Consider the following 17,582-nt stretch of genomic DNA (forward strand, 5'->3'; position numbering starts at 1 on the left):
CTGATGATAACCCTAACCCTAACCCTAACACTATCCTAGGGTTTATGTTAACCCTAACCCTAACACTATCCTAGGGCTGATGCTAACCCTAACCCTAAACCTAACACTATCCTAGGGCGGATGCTAACCCTAACCCTAACCCTAACACTATCCTAGGGCTGATGCTAACCCTAACACTAACACTATCCTAGGGCTGAAGCTAACCCTAACCCTAACCCTAACACTCTCGAACGGCTGATGCTAACCCTAACCCTAACCCTAACACTATCCTAGGGCTGATGCTAACCCTAACCCTAACACTATGCTAGGGATGATGCTAACCCTAACCCTAACCCTAACACTATCCTAGGGTTGATGCTAACCCTAACACTAACACTATCCTAGGGCTGATGCTAACCCTAACCTTAACCCTAACACTATCCTAGGTCTGATGGTAACCCTAACCCTAACACTATCCTAGGGCTGATGCTAACCCTAAACCTAACCCTAATACTAACCTAGGGCTGATGCTAACCCTAACCCTAACACTATCCTAGGGCTGATGCTAACCCTAACCCTAACCCTAACACTATCCTAGGGCTGATGTTAACCCTAACCCTAACACTATCCTAGGGCTGATTCTAACCCTAACCCTAACCCTAACACTATCCTAGGGCTGATGTTAACCCTAACAGTAACACTATCCTAGGGCTGATGCTAACCCTAACCCTAACCCTAACACTATCCTTGGACTAATGCTAACCCTAACCCTAACACTATCCTGGGCCTCATGCTAACCCTAACCCTAACCCTAACACAATCCTAGGGCTGATGCTAACCCTAACCCTAACACTATCCTTGGGCTGATGCTAGTCCTAACCCTAATCCTAACACTATCCTAGGGCAGATACTAAACCTAACGCTAACCCTAACACTATCCTTGAACTGATGTTAACCCTAACCCTAACCCTAACACTATCCTAGGCCTGATGATAACCCTAACCCTAACCCTAACACTATCCTAGGGTTTATGTTAACCCTAACCCTAACACTATCCTAGGGCTGATGCTAACCCTAACCCTAACCCTAACATTATCCTAGGGCGGATGCTAACCCTAACCCTAACCCTAACACTATCCTAGGGCTGATGCTAACCCTAACACTAACACTATCCTAGGGCTGATGCTAACCCTAACCCTAACCCTAACACTATCCTAGGGCTGATGCTAACCGTAACCCTAACACTATCCTAGGCCTGATGATAACCCTAACCCTAACCCTAACACTATCCTAGGGCTGATGCTAACCCTAACCCTAACACTATCCTAGGGCTGATTCTAACCCTAACCCTAACACTAACACTATCCTAGGGCTGATGCTAAGCCTAACGCTAACCCTAACACTATCCTTGAACTGATGCTAACCCTAACCCTAACCCTAACACTATCCTAGGCCTGATGATAACCCTAACCCTAACCCTAACACTATCCTAGGGTTTATGTTAACCCTAACCCTAACACTATCCTAGGGCTGATGCTAACCCTAACCCTAAACCTAACACTATCCTAGGGCGGATGCTAACCCTAACCCTAACCCTAACACTATCCTAGGGCTGATGCTAACCCTAACACTAACACTATCCTAGGGCTGAAGCTAACCCTAACCCTAACCCTAACACTCTCCAAGGGCTGATGCTAACCCTAACCCTAACCCTAACACTATCCTAGGGCTGATGCTAACCCTAACCCTAACACTATCCTAGGGATAATGCTAACCCTAACCCTAACCCTAACACTATCCTAGGGTTGATGCTAACCCTAACACTAACACTATCCTAGGGCTGATGCTAACCCTAACCTTAACCCTAACACTATCCTAGGTCTGATGCTAACCCTAACCCTAACACTATCCTAGGGCTTATGCTAACCCTAAACCTAACCCTAATACTAACCTAGGGCTGATGCTAACCCTAACCCTAACACTATCCTAGGGCTGATGCTAACCCTAACCCTAACCCTAACACTATCCTAGGGCTGATGCTAACCCTAACCCTAACACTATCCTAGGGCTGATGCTAACCCTAACCCTAACCCTAACACTATCCTAGGGCTGATGCTAACCCTAACAGTAACACTATCCTAGGGCTGATGCTAACCGTAACCCTAACCCTAACACTATCGTAGGGTTGATGCTAACCCTAACCCTAACCCAAACACTATCCTAGGGTTGATGATAACCCTAACCCTAACACTATCCTAGGGCTGATGCTAACCCTAACCCTAACCCTAACACTATCCTTGGACTGATGCTAACCCTAACCCTAACACTATCCTGGGCCTGATGCTAACCCTAACCCTAACCCTAACACTATCCTAGGGCTGATGCTAACCCTAACCCTAACACTATCCTTGGGCTGATGCTAATCCTAACCCTAACCCTAACACTATCCTAGGGCAGATGCTAAACCTAACGCTAACCCTAACACTATCCTTGAACTGATGTTAACCCTAACCCTAACCCTAACACTATCCTAGGCCTGATGATAACCCTAACCCTAACCCTAACACAATCCTAGGGTTTATGTTAACCCTAACCCTAACACTATCCTAGGGCTGATGCTAACCCTAACCCTAACCCTAACACTATCCTAGGGCGGATGCCAACCCTAACCCTAACCCTAACACTATCCTAGGGCTGATGCTAACCCTAACACTAACACTATCCTAGGGCTGATGCTAACCCTAACCCTAACCCTAACATTATCCTAGGGCGGATGCTAACCCTAACCCTAACCCTAACACTATCCTAGGGCTGATGCTAACCCTAACACTAACACTATCATAGGCCTTATGGTAACCCTATCCCTAACCCTAACACTATCCTAGGGCTGATGCTAACCCTAACACTAACACTATCCTAGGGCTGATGCTAACCCTAACCCTAACCCTAACACTCTCCAAGGGCTGATGCTAACCCTAACCCTAACACTATCCTAGGGCTGATGCTAACCCTAACCATAACACTATCCTAGGGCTGATGCTAACCCTAACCCTAACACTATCCTTGGGCTGATGCTAACCCTAACCCTAACACTATCCTGGGCCTGATGCAAACCCTAACCCTAACCCTAACACTATCCTAGGGCTGATGCTAACCCTAACACTAACACTATCCTAGGGCTGATGCTAACCCTAACCCTAACCCTAACACTATCCTAGGGCTGATGCTAACCCTAACACTAACACTATCATAGGCCTGATGCTAACCCTAACCCTAACCCTAACACTATCCTAGGGCTGATGCTAACCCTAACCCTAACACTACCCCAGGGCTGATGCTAACCCTAACCCTAACACTATCCTAGGGCTGATGCTAACCCTAACCCTAACACTATCCTTGGGCTGATGCTAACTCTAACCCTAACGCTATCCTGGGCCTGATGCTAACCCTAACCCTAACCCTAACACTATCCTAGGGCTGATGCTAACCCTAACCCTAACACTATCGTTGGGCTGATGCTAACCCTAACCCTACCCTAACAATATCCTAGGGCAGATGCTAACCCTAACGCTAACCCTAACACTATCCTTGAACTGATGCTAACCCTAACCCTAACCCTAACACTATCCTAGGCGTGATGATAACCCTAACCCTAACCCTAACACTATCCTAGGGTTTATGTTAACCCTAACCCTAACACTATACTAGGGCTGATGCTAACCCTAACCCTAACCCTAACACTATCCTAGGGCGGATGCTAACAATAACCCTAACCCTAACACTATCCTAGGGCTGATGATAACCCTAACACTAACACTATCCTAGGGCTGATGCTAACCCTAACCCTAACCCTAACATTATCCTAGGGCTGATGCTAACCCTAACCCTAACTCTAACACTATCTTAGGGCTGAGGCTAACCCTAACCCTAACACTATCCTACGGCTGATGCTAACCCTAACCCTAACCCTAACACTATCCTAGGGCTGATGCTAACCCTAACCCTAACACTATCCTAGGGCTGATGCTAACCCTAACCCTAACCCTAACACTATCCTAGGGCTGATGCTAACCCTAACCCTAACACTATCCTAGTTCTGATGCTAACCCTAACCCTAACCCTAACACTATCCTAGGGCTGATGCTAACCGTAACCCTAACACTATCCTAGGCCTGATGATAACCCTAACCCTAACCCTAACACTATCCTAGGGCTGATGCTAACCCTAACCCTAACCCTAACACTATCCTAGGGCTGATGCTAACCCTAACACTAACACTATCCTAGGGCTGAAGCTAACCCTAACCCTAACCCTATCACTCTCCAAGGGCTGATGCTAACCCTAACCCTAACCCTAACACTATCCTAGGGCTGATGCTAACCCTAACCCTAACACTATCCTAGGGATGATGCTAACCCTAACCCTAACCCTAACCCTAACACTATCCTAGGGTTGATGCTAACCCTAACCCTAACACTATCCTTGGGCTGATGCTAATCCTAACCCTAACCCTAACACTATCCTAGGGCAGATGCTAAACCTAACGCTAACCCTAACACTATCCTTGAACTGATGTTAACCCTAACCCTAACCCTAACACTATCCTAGGCCTGATGATAACCCTAACCCTAACCCTAACACAATCCTAGGGTTTATGTTAACCCTAACGCTAACACTATCCTAGGGCTGATGCTAACCCTAACCCTAACCCTAACACTATCCTAGGGCGGATGCCAACCCTAACCCTAACCCTAACACTATCCTAGGGCTGATGCTAACCGTAACACTAACACTATCCTAGGGCTGATGCTAACCCTAACCCTAACCCTAACATTATCCTAGGGCGGATGCTAACCCTAACCCTAACCCTAACACTATCCTAGGGCTGATGCTAACCCTAACACTAACACTATCATAGGCCTGATGGTAACCCTATCCCTAACCCTAACACTATCCTAGGGCTGATGCTAACCCTAACACTAACACTATCCTAGGGCTGATGCTAACCCTAACCCTAACCCTAACACTATCCTAGGGCTGATGCTAACCCTAACACTAACACTATCATAGGCCTGATGCTAACCCTAACCCTAACCCTAACACTATCCTAGGGCTGATGCTAACCCTAACCCTAACACTATCCCAGGGCTGATGCTAACCCTAACCATAACACTATCCTAGGGCTGATGCTAACCCTAACCCTAACACTATCCTTGGGCTGATGCTAACTCTAACCCTAACACTATCCTGGGCCTGATGCTAACCCTAACCCTAACCCTAACACTATCCTAGGGCTGATGCTAACCCTAACCCTAACACTATCGTTGGGCTGATGCTAACCCTAACCCTAACCCTAACAATATCCTAGGGCAGATGCTAACCCTAACGCTAACCCTAACACAATCCTTGAACTGATGCTAACCCTAACCCTAACCCTAACACTATCCTAGGCCTGATGATAACCCTAACCCTAACCCTAACACTATCCTAGGGTTTATGTTAACCCTAACCCTAACACTATCCTAGGGATGATGCTAACCCTAACCCTAACCCTAACACTATCCTAGGGCGGATGCTAACAATAACCCTAACCCTAACACTATCCTAGGGCTGATGATAACCCTAACACTAACACTATCCTAGGGCTGATGCTAACCCTAACCCTAACCCTAACATTATCCTAGGGCTGATGCTAACCCTAACCCTAACTCTAACACTATCTTAGGGCTGAGGCTAACCCTAACCCTAACACTATCCTACGGCTGATGCTAACCCTAACCCTAACCCTAACACTATCCTAGGGCTGATGCTAACCCTAACCCTAACACTATCCTAGGGCTGATGCTAACCCTAACCCTAACCCTAACACTATCCTAGGGCTGATGCTAACCCTAACCCTAACACTATCCTAGTTCTGATGCTAACCCTAACCCTAACCCTAACACTATCCTAGGGCTGATGCTAACCGTAACCCTAACACTATCCTAGGCCTGATGATAACCCTAACCCTAACCCTAACACTATCCTAGGGCTGATGCTAACCCTAACCCTAACCCTAACACTATCCTAGGGCTGATGCTAACCCTAACCCTAACCCTAACACTATCCTAGGGCTGATGCTAACCCTAACCCTAACACTATCCTAGGGATGATGCTAACCCTAACCCTAACCCTAACCCTAACACTATCCTAGGGTTGATGCTAACCCTAACCCTAACACTATCCTAGGGCTGATGCTAACCCTAACCCTAACCCTAACACTATCCTAGGTCTGATGCTAACCCTAACCCTAACACTATCCTAGGGCTGATGCTAACCCTAAACATAACCCTAATACTAACCTAGGGCTGATGCTAACCCTAACCCTAACACTATCCTAGGGCTGATGCTAACCCTAACCCTAACCCTAACACTATCCTAGGGCTGATGCTAACCCTAACCCTAACACTATCCTAGGGCTGATGCTAACCCTAACCCTAACCCTAACACTATCCTAGGGCTGACGCTAACCCTAACAGTAACACTATCCTAGGGCTGATGCTAACCCTAACCCTAACCCTAACACTATCCTAGGGCTGATGCTAACCCTAACCCTAACCCAAACACTATCCTAGGGTTGATGCTAACCCTAACCCTAACACTATCCTAGGGCTGATGCTAACCCTAACCCTAACCCTAACACGATCCTTGGGCTGATGCTAACCCTAACCCTAACACTATCCTGGGCCTGATACTAACCCTAACCCTAACCAAAACACTATCCTAGGGCTGATGCTAAACCTAACCCTAACACTATCCTTGGGCTCATGCTAACCCTAACCCTAACCCTAACACTATCCTAGGGCAGATGCTAAACCTAACGCTAACCCTAACACTATCCTTGAACTGATGTTAACCCTAACCCTAACCCTAACACTATCCTAGGCCTGATGATAACCCTAACCCTAACCCTAACACTATCCTAGGGTTTATGTTAACCCTAACCCTAACACTATCCTAGGGCTGATGCTAACCCTAACCCTAACCCTAACACTATCCTAGGGCGGATGCTAACCCTTACCCTAACCCTAACACTATCCTAGGGCTGATGCTAACCCTAACATTAACACTATCCTAGGGCTGATGCTAACCCTAACCCTAACCCTAACACTATCCTAGAGCTGATGCTAAACCTAAGCCTAACACTATCCTAGGCCTGATGATAACCCTAACCCTAACCCTGACACTATCCTAGGGCTCATGCTAACCATAACCCTAACACTATCCTAGGGCTGATGCTAACGCTAACCCTAACCCTAACACTATCCTAGGCCTGATGCTAACCCTATCCCTAACCCTAACACTCTCCTAGGGCTGAGGCTAACCCTAACCCTAACACTATCCTAGGGCTGATGCTAACCCTAACACTAACACTATCCTAGGGCTGATGCTAACCCTAACCCTAACCGTAACATTATCCTAGGGCTGATGCTAACCCTAACCCTAAATCTAACACTATCTTAGGGCTGAGGCTAACCCTAACCCTAACACTATCCTACGGCTGATGCTAACCCTAACCCTAACCCTAACACTATCCTAGGGCTGATGCTAACCCTAACCCTAACACTATCCTTGGTCTGATGCTAACCCGAACCCTAACACTATCCTAGGGCTGATGCTAACCCTAAACCTAACCCTAATACTAACCTAGGGCTGATGCTAACCCTAACCCTAACACTATCCTAGGGCTGATGCTAACCCTAACCCTAACCCTAACACTATCCTAGGGCTGATGCTAACCCTAACCCTAACACTATCCTAGGGCTGATGCTAACCCTAACCCTAACCCTAACACTATCCTAGGGCTGACGCTAACCCTAACAGTAACACTATCCTAGGGCTGATGCTAACCCTAACCCTAACCCTAACACTATCCTAGGGCGGATGCTAACCCTAACCCTAACCCAAACACTATCCTAGGGTTGATGCTAACCCTAACCCTAACACTATCCTAGGGCTGATGCTAACCCTAACCCTAACCCTAACACTATCCTTGGGCTGATGCTAACCCTAACCCTAACACTATCCTGGGCCTGATGCTAACCCTAACCCTAACCCTAACACTATCCTAGGGCTGATGCTAAACCTAACCCTAACACTATCCTTGGGCTGATGCTAACCCTAACCCTAACCCTAACACTATCCTAGGGCAGATGCTAAACCTAACGCTAACCCTAACACTATCCTTGAACTGATGTTAACCCTAACCCTAACCCTAACACTATCCTAGGCCTGATGATAACCCTAACCCTAACCCTAACACTATCCTAGGGTTTATGTTAACCCTAACCCTAACACTATCCTAGGGCTGATGCTAACCCTAACCCTAACCCTAACACTATCCTAGGGCTGATGCTAACCCTAACCCTAACCCAAACACTATCCTAGGGTTGATGCTAACCCTAACCCTATCACTATCCTAGGGCTGATGCTAACCCTAACCCTAACCCTAACACTATCCTAGGGCTGATGCTAACCGTAACCCTAACACTATCCTAGGCCTGATGATAACCCTAACCCTAACCCTAACACTATCCTAGGGCTGATGCTAACCCTAACCCTAACACTATCCTAGGGCTGATTCTAACCCTAACCCTAACACTAACACTATCCTAGGGCTGATGCTAAGCCTAACGCTAACCCTAACACTATCCTTGAACTGATGCTAACCCTAAACCTAACCCTAACACTATCCTAGGCCTGATGATAACCCTAACCCTAACCCTAACACTATCCTAGGGTTTATGTTAACCCTAACCCTAACACTATCCTAGGGCTGATGCTAACCCTAACCCTAAACCTAACACTATCCTAGGGCGGATGCTAACCCTAACCCTAACCCTAACACTATCCTAGGGCTGATGCTAACCCTAACACTAACACTATCCTAGGGCTGAAGCTAACCCTAACCCTAACCCTAACACTCTCGAAGGGCTGATGGTAACCCTAACCCTAACCCTAACACTATCCTAGGGCTGATGCTAACCCTAACCCTAACACTATCCTAGGGCTGATGCTAACCCTAACCCTAACACTATCCTAGGGCTGATGCTAACCCTAACCCTAACCCTAACACTATCCTAGGGCTGATGCTAACCCTAACCCTAACACTATCCTAGTTCTGATGCTAACCCTAACCCTAACCCTAACACTATCCTAGGGCTGATGCTAACCCTAACCCTAACCCTAACACTATCCTAGGGCTGATGCTAACCCTAACCCTAACACTATCCTAGGGATGATGCTAACCCTAATCCTAACCCTAACCCTAACACTATCCTAGGGTTGATGCTAACCCTAACCCTAACACTATCCTAGGGCTGATGCTAACCCTAACCCTAACCCTAACACTATCCTAGGTCTGATGCTAACCCTAACCCTAACACTATCCTAGGGCTGATGCTAACCCTAAACATAACCCTAATACTAACCTAGGGCTGATGCTAACCCTAACCCTAACACTATCCTAGGGCTGATGCTAACCCTAACCCTAACCCTAACACTATCCTAGGGCTGATGCTAACCCTAACCCTAACACTATCCTAGGGCTGATGCTAACCCTAACCCTAACCCTAACACTATCCTAGGGCTGACGCTAACCCTAACAGTAACACTATCCTAGGGCTGATGCTAACCCTAACCCTAACCCTAACACTATCCTAGGGCTGATGCTAACCCTAACCCTAACCCTAACACGATCCTTGGGCTGATGCTAACCCTAACCCTAACACTATCCTGGGCCTGATACTAACCCTAACCCTAACCAAAACACTATCCTAGGGCTGATGCTAAACCTAACCCTAACACTATCCTTGGCTGATGCTAACCCTAACCCTAACCCTAACACTATCCTAGGGCAGATGCTAAACCTAACGCTAACCCTAACACTATCCTTGAACTGATGTTAACCCTAACCCTAACCCTAACACTATCCTAGGCCTGATGATAACCCTAACCCTAACCCTAACACTATCCTAGGGTTTATGTTAACCCTAACCCTAACACTATCCTAGGGCTGATGCTAACCCTAACCCTAACCCTAACACTATCCTAGGGCTGATGCTAACCCTTACCCTAACCCTAACACTATCCTAGGGCTGATGCTAACCCTAACATTAACAATATCCTAGGGCTGATGCTAACCCTAACCCTAACCCTAACACTATCCTAGAGCTGATGCTAACCCTAAGCCTAACACTATCCTAGGCCTGATGATAACCCTAACCCTAACCCTGACACTATCCTAGGGCTCATGCTAACCATAACCCTAACACTATCCTAGGGCTGATGCTAACGCTAACCCTAACCCTAACACTATCCTAGGCCTGATGCTAACCCTATCCCTAACCCTAACACTCTCCTAGGGCTGAGGCTAACCCTAACCCTAACACTATCCTAGGGCTGATGCTAACCCTAACCCTAACCCAAACACTATCCTAGGGTTGATGCTAACCCTAACCCTAACACTATCCTAGGGCTGATGCTAACCCTAACCCTAACCCTAACACTATCCTTGGGCTGATGCTAACCCTAACCCTAACACTATCCTGGGCCTGATGCTAACCCTAACCCTAACCCTAACACTATCCTAGGGCTGATGCTAACCCTAACCCTAACACTATCCTTGGGCTGATGCTAACCCTAACCCTAACCCTAACAATATCCTAGGGCAGATGCTAACCCTATCCCTAACCCTAACACTATCCTTGGGCTCATGCTAACCCTAACCCTAACACTATCCTGGGCCTGATGCTAACCCTAACCCTAACCCTAACACTATCCTAGGGCTGATGCTAACCCTAACCCTAACACTATCCTTGGGCTGATGCTAACCCTAACCCTAACACTAACACTATCCTAGGGCGGATGCTAACCCTAACCCTAACCCTAACACTATCCTAGGGCTGATGCTAACCCTAACACTAACACTATCCTAGGGCTGATGCTAACCCTAACCCTAACCGTAACATTATCCTAGGGCTGATGCTAACCCTAACCCTAAATCTAACACTATCTTAGGGCTGAGGCTAACCCTAACCCTAACACTATCCTACGGCTGATGCTAACCCTAACCCTAACCCTAACACTATCCTAGGGCTGATGCTAACCCTAACCCTAACACTATCCTTGGTCTGATGCTAACCCGAACCCTAACACTATCCTAGGGCTGATGCTAACCCTAAACCTAACCCTAATACTAACCTAGGGCTGATGCTAACCCTAACCCTAACACTATCCTAGGGCTGATGCTAACCCTAACCCTAACCCTAACACTATCCTAGGGCTGATGCTAACCCTAACCCTAACACTATCCTAGGGCTGATGCTAACCCTAACCCTAACCCTAACACTATCCTAGGGCTGACGCTAACCCTAACAGTAACACTATCCTAGGGCTGATGCTAACCCTAACCCTAACCCTAACACTATCCTAGGGCGGATGCTAACCCTAACCCTAACCCAAACACTATCCTAGGGTTGATGCTAACCCTAACCCTAACATGATCCTAGGGCTGATGCTAACCCTAACCCTAACCCTAACACTATCCTTGGGCTGATGCTAACCCTAACCCTAACACTATCCTGGGCCTGATGCTAACCCTAACCCTAACCCTAACACTATCCTAGGGCTGATGCTAAACCTAACCCTAACACTATCCTTGGGCTGATGCTAACCCTAACCCTAACCCTAACACTATCCTAGGGCAGATGCTAAACCTAACGCTAACCCTAACACTATCCTTGAACTGATGTTAACCCTAACCCTAACCCTAACACTATCCTAGGCCTGATGATAACCCTAACCCTAACCCTAACACTATCCTAGGGTTTATGTTAACCCTAACCCTAACACTATCCTAGGGCTGATGCTAACCCTAACCCTAACCCTAACACTATCCTAGGGCTGATGCTAACCCTAACCCTAACCCAAACACTATCCTAGGGTTGATGCTAACCCTAAACCTAACACTATCCTAGGGCTGATGCTAACCCTAACCCTAACCCTAACACTATCCTAGGGCTGATGCTAACCGTAACCCTAACACTATCCTAGGCCTGATGATAACCCTAACCCTAACCCTAACACTATCCTAGGGCTGATGCTAACCCTAACCCTAACACTATCCTAGGGCTGATTCTAACCCTAACCCTAACACTAACACTATCCTAGGGCTGATGCTAAGCCTAACGCTAACCCTAACACTATCCTTGAACTGATGCTAACCCTAACCCTAACCCTAACACTATCCTAGGCCTGATGATAACCCTAACCCTAACCCTAACACTATCCTAGGGTTTATGTTAACCCTAACCCTAACACTATCCTAGGGCTGATGCTAACCCTAACCCTAAACCTAACACTATCCTAGGGCGGATGCTAACCCTAACCCTAACCCTAACACTATCCTAGGGCTGATGCTAACCCTAACACTAACACTATCCTAGGGCTGAAGCTAACCCTAACCCTAACCCTAACACTCTCGAAGGGCTGATGGTAACCCTAACCCTAACCCTAACACTATCCTAGGGCTGATGCTAACCCTAACCCTAACACTATCCTAGGGATGATGCTAACCCTAACCATAACCCTAACACTATCCTAGGGTCGATGCTAACCCTAACACTAACACTATCCTAGGGCTGATGCTAACCCTAACCTTAAGCCTAACACTATCCTAGGTCTGATGGTAACCCTAACCCTAACACTATCCTAGGGCTGATGCTAACCCTAAACCTAACCCTAATACTAACCTAGGGCTGATGCTAACCCTAACCCTAACACTATCCTAGGGCTGATGCTAACCCTAACCCTAACCCTAACACTATCCTAGGGCTGATGTTAACCCTAACCCTAACACTATCCTAGGGCTGATGCTAACCCTAACCCTAACCCTAACACTATCCTAGGGCTGATGCTAACCCTAACAGTAACACTATCCTAGGGCTGATGCTAACCCTAACCCTAACCCTAACACTATACTTGGACTGATGCTAACCCTAACCCTAACACTATCCTGGGCCTGATGCTAACCCTAACCCTAACCCTAACACAATCCTAGGGCTGATGCTAACCCTAACCCTAACACTATCCTTGGGCTGATGGTAATCCTAACCCTAACCCTAACACTATCCTAGGGCAGATGCTAAACCTAACGCTAACCCTAACACTATCCTTGAACTGATGTTAACCCTAACCCTAACCCTAACACTATCCTAGGCCTGATGATAACCCTAACCCTAACCCTAACACTATCCTAGGGTTTATGTTAACCCTAACCCTAACACTATCCTAGGGCGGATGCTAACCCTAACCCTAACCCTAACACTATCCTAGGGCGGATGCTAACCCTAACCCTAACCCTAACACTATCCTAGGGCTGATGCTAACCCTAACACTAACACTATCCTAGGGCTGATGCTAACCCTAACCCTAACCCTAACACTATCCTAGGGCTGATGCTAACCGTAAACCTAACACTATCCTAGGCCTGATGATAACCCTAACCCTAACCCTAACACTATCCTAGGGCTGATGCTAACCCTAACCCTAAACCTAACACTATCCTAGGGAGGATGCTAACCCTAACCCTAACCCTAACACTATCCTAGGGCTGATGCTAACCCTAACACTAACACTATCCTAGGGCTGAAGCTAACCCTAACCCTAACCCTAACACTCTCCATGGGCTGATGCTAACCCTAACCCTAACCCTAACACTATCCTAGGGCTGATGCTAACCCTAACCCTAACACTATCCTAGGGATAATGCTAACCCTAACCCTAACCCTAACACTATCCTAGGGTTGATGCTAACCCTAACACTAACACTATCCTAGGGCTGATGCTAACCCTAACCTTAACCCTAACACTATCCTAGGTCTGATGCTAACCCTAACCCTAACACTATACTAGGGCTGATGCTAACCCTAAACCTAACCCTAATACTAACCTAGGGCTGATGCTAACCCTAACCCTAACACTATCCTAGGGCTGTTGCTAACCCTAACCCTAACCCTAACACTATCCTAGGGCTGATGCTAACCCTAACCCTAACACTATCCTAGGGCTTATGCTAACCCTAACCCTAACCCTAACACTATCCTAGGGCTGATGCTAACCCTAACAGTAACACTATCCTAGGGCTGATGCTAACCGTAACCCTAACCCTAACACTATCGTAGGGTTGATGCTAACCCTAACCCTAACCCAAACACTATCCTAGGGTTGATGATAACCCTAACCCTAACACTATCCTAGGGCTGATGCTAACCCTAACCCTAACCCTAACACTATCCTTGGACTGATGCTAACCCTAACCCTAACACTATCCTGGGCCTGATGCTAACCCTAACCCTAACCCTAACACTATCCTAGGGCTGATGCTAACCCTAACCCTAACACTATCCTTGGGCTGATGCTAATCCTAACCCTAACCCTAACACTATCCTAGGGCAGATGCTAAACCTAACGCTAACCCTAACACTATCCTTAAACTGATGTTAACCCTAACCCTAACCCTAACACTATCCTAGGCCTGATGATAACCCTAACCCTAACCCTAACACAATCCTAGGGTTTATGTTAACCCTAACCCTAACACTATCCTAGGGCTGATGCTAACCCTAACCCTAACCCTAACATTATCCTAGGGCGGATGCTAACCCTAACCCTAACCCTAACACTATCCTAGGGCTGATGCTAACCCTAACACTAACACTATCATAGGCCTGATCCTAACCCTAACCCTAACCCTAACACTATCCTAGGGCTGATGCTAACCGTAACCCTAACACTATCCTAGGGCTGATGCTAACCCTAACACTAACACTATCCTAGGGCTGATGCTAACCCTAACCCTAACCCTAACACTCTCCAAGGGCTGATGCTAACCCTAACCCTAACACTATCCTAGGGCTGATGCTAACCCTAACCCTAACACTATCCTAGGGCTGATGCTAACCCTAACCCTAACACTATCCTTGGGCTGATGCTAACCCTAACCCTAACACTATCCTGGGCCTGATGCTAACCCTAACCCTAACCCTAACACTGTCCTAGGGCTGATGCTAACCCTAACCCTAACACTAACACTATCTTAGGGCTGAGGCTAACCCTAACCCTAACACTATCCTACGGCTGATGCTAACCCTAACCCTAACCCTAACACTAACCTAGGGCTGATGCTAACCCTAACCCTAACACTATCCTAGGGCTGATGCTATCCCTAACCCTAACCCTAACACTATCCTAGGGCTGATGATAACCCTAACCCTAACACTATCCTAGGGCTGATGCTAACCCTAACCCTAACCCTAACACTATCCTAGGGCTGATGCTAACCGTAACCCTAACACTATCCTAGGCCTGATGATAACCCTAACCCTAACCCTAACACTATCCTAGGGCTGATGCTAACCCTAACCCTAACACTATCCTAGGGCTGATTCTAACCCTAACCCTAACCCTAACACTATCCTAGGGCTGATGCTAAGCGTAACTCTAACCCTAACACTATCCTTGAACTGATGCTAACCATAACCCTAACCCTAACACTATGCTAGGCCTGATGATAACCCTAACCCTAACCCTAACACTATCCTAGGGTTTATGTTAACCCTAACCCTAACACTATCCTAGGGCTGATACTAACACTAACCCTAAACCTAACACTATCCTAGGGCGGATGCTAACCCTAACCCTAACCCTAACACTATCCTAGGGCTGATGCTAACCCTAACACTAACACTATCCTAGGGCTGAAGCTAACCCTAACCCTAACCCTAACACTCTCCAAGGGCTGATGCTAACCCTAACCCTAACCCTAACACTATCCTAGGGCTGATGCTAACCCTAACCCTAACACTATCCTAGTGATGATGCTAAACCTAACCCTAACCCTAACACTATCCTAGGGTTGATGCTAACCCTAACCCTAACACTATCCTAGGGCTGATGCTAACCCTAACCCTAACACTATCCTAGGTCTGATGCTATCCCTAACCCTAACACTATCCTAAGGCTGATGCTAACCCTAAACATAACCCTAATACTAACCTAGGGCTGATGCTAACCCTAACCCTAACACTATCCTAGGGCTGATGCTAACCCTAACCCTAACCCTAACACTATCCTAGGGCTGATGCTAACCCTAACCCTAACACTATCCTAGGGCTGATAATAACCCTAACCCTAACCCTAACACTATCCTAGGGCTGACGCTAACCCTAACAGTAACACTATCCTAGGGCTGATGCTAACCCTAACCCTAACACTAACACTATCCTAGGGCTGATGCTAACCCTAACCCTAACCCAAACACTATCCTAGGGTTGATGCTAACCCTAACCCTAACACTATCCTAGGGCTGATGCTAACCCTAACCCTAACCCTAACACGATCCTTGGGCTGATGCTAACCCTAACCCTAACACTATCCTGGGCCTGATGCTAACCCTAACCCTAACCCTAACACTATCCTAGGGCTGATGCTAAACCTAACCCTAACACTATCCTTGTGCTGATGCTAACCCTAACCCTAACCCTAACACTATCCTAGGGCAGATGCTAAACCTAACGCTAACCCTAACACTATCCTTGAACTGATGTTAACCCTAACCCTAACCCTAACACTATCCTAGGCCTGATGATAACCCTAACCCTAACCTTAACACTATCCTAGGGTTTATGTTAACCGTAACCCTAACACTATCCTAGGGCTGATGCTAACCCTAACCCTAACCCTAACACTATCCTAGGGCGGATGCTAACCCTAACCCTAACCCTAACACTATCCTAGGGCTGATGCTAACCCTAACACTAACACTATCCTAGGGCTGATGCTAACCCTAACCCTAACCCTAACATTATCCTAGGGCGGATGCTAACCCTAACCCTAACCCTAACACTATCCTAGGGCTGATGCTAACCCTAACACTAACACTATCCTAGGGCTGATGCTAACCCTAACCCTAACCCTAACACTCTCTAAGGGCTGATGCTAACCCTAACCCTAACCCTAACACTATCCTAGAGCTGATGCTAACCATAAGCCTAACACTATCCTAGGCCTGATGATAACCCTAACCCTAACCCTGACACTATCCTAGGGCTCATGCTAACCCTAACCCTAACACTATCCTAGGGCTGATGCTAACGCTAACCCTAACCCTAACACTATCCTAGGCCTGACGCTAATCCTATCCCTAACCCTAACACTCTCCTAGGGCTGAGGCTAACCCTAACCCTAACACTATCCTGGGCCTGATGCTAACCCTAACCCTAACCCTAACACTATCCTAGGGCTGATGCTAACCCTAACCCTAACACTATCCTTGGGCTGATGCTAACCCTAACCCTAACCCTAACAATATCCTAGGGCAGATGCTAACCCTAACCCTAACCCTAACACTATCCTTGGGCTCATGCTAACCCTAACCCTAACACTATCCTGGGCCTGATGCTAACCCTAACCCTAACCCTAACACTATCCTAGGGCTGATGCTAACCCTAACCCTAACACTATCCTTGGGCTGATGCTAACCCTAACCCTAACCCTAACACTA

The sequence above is a fragment of the Lemur catta genome, chromosome 7 (assembly GCF_020740605.2).
Source record: "Lemur catta isolate mLemCat1 chromosome 7, mLemCat1.pri, whole genome shotgun sequence".
Classification (NCBI taxonomy): domain Eukaryota; kingdom Metazoa; phylum Chordata; class Mammalia; order Primates; family Lemuridae; genus Lemur; species Lemur catta.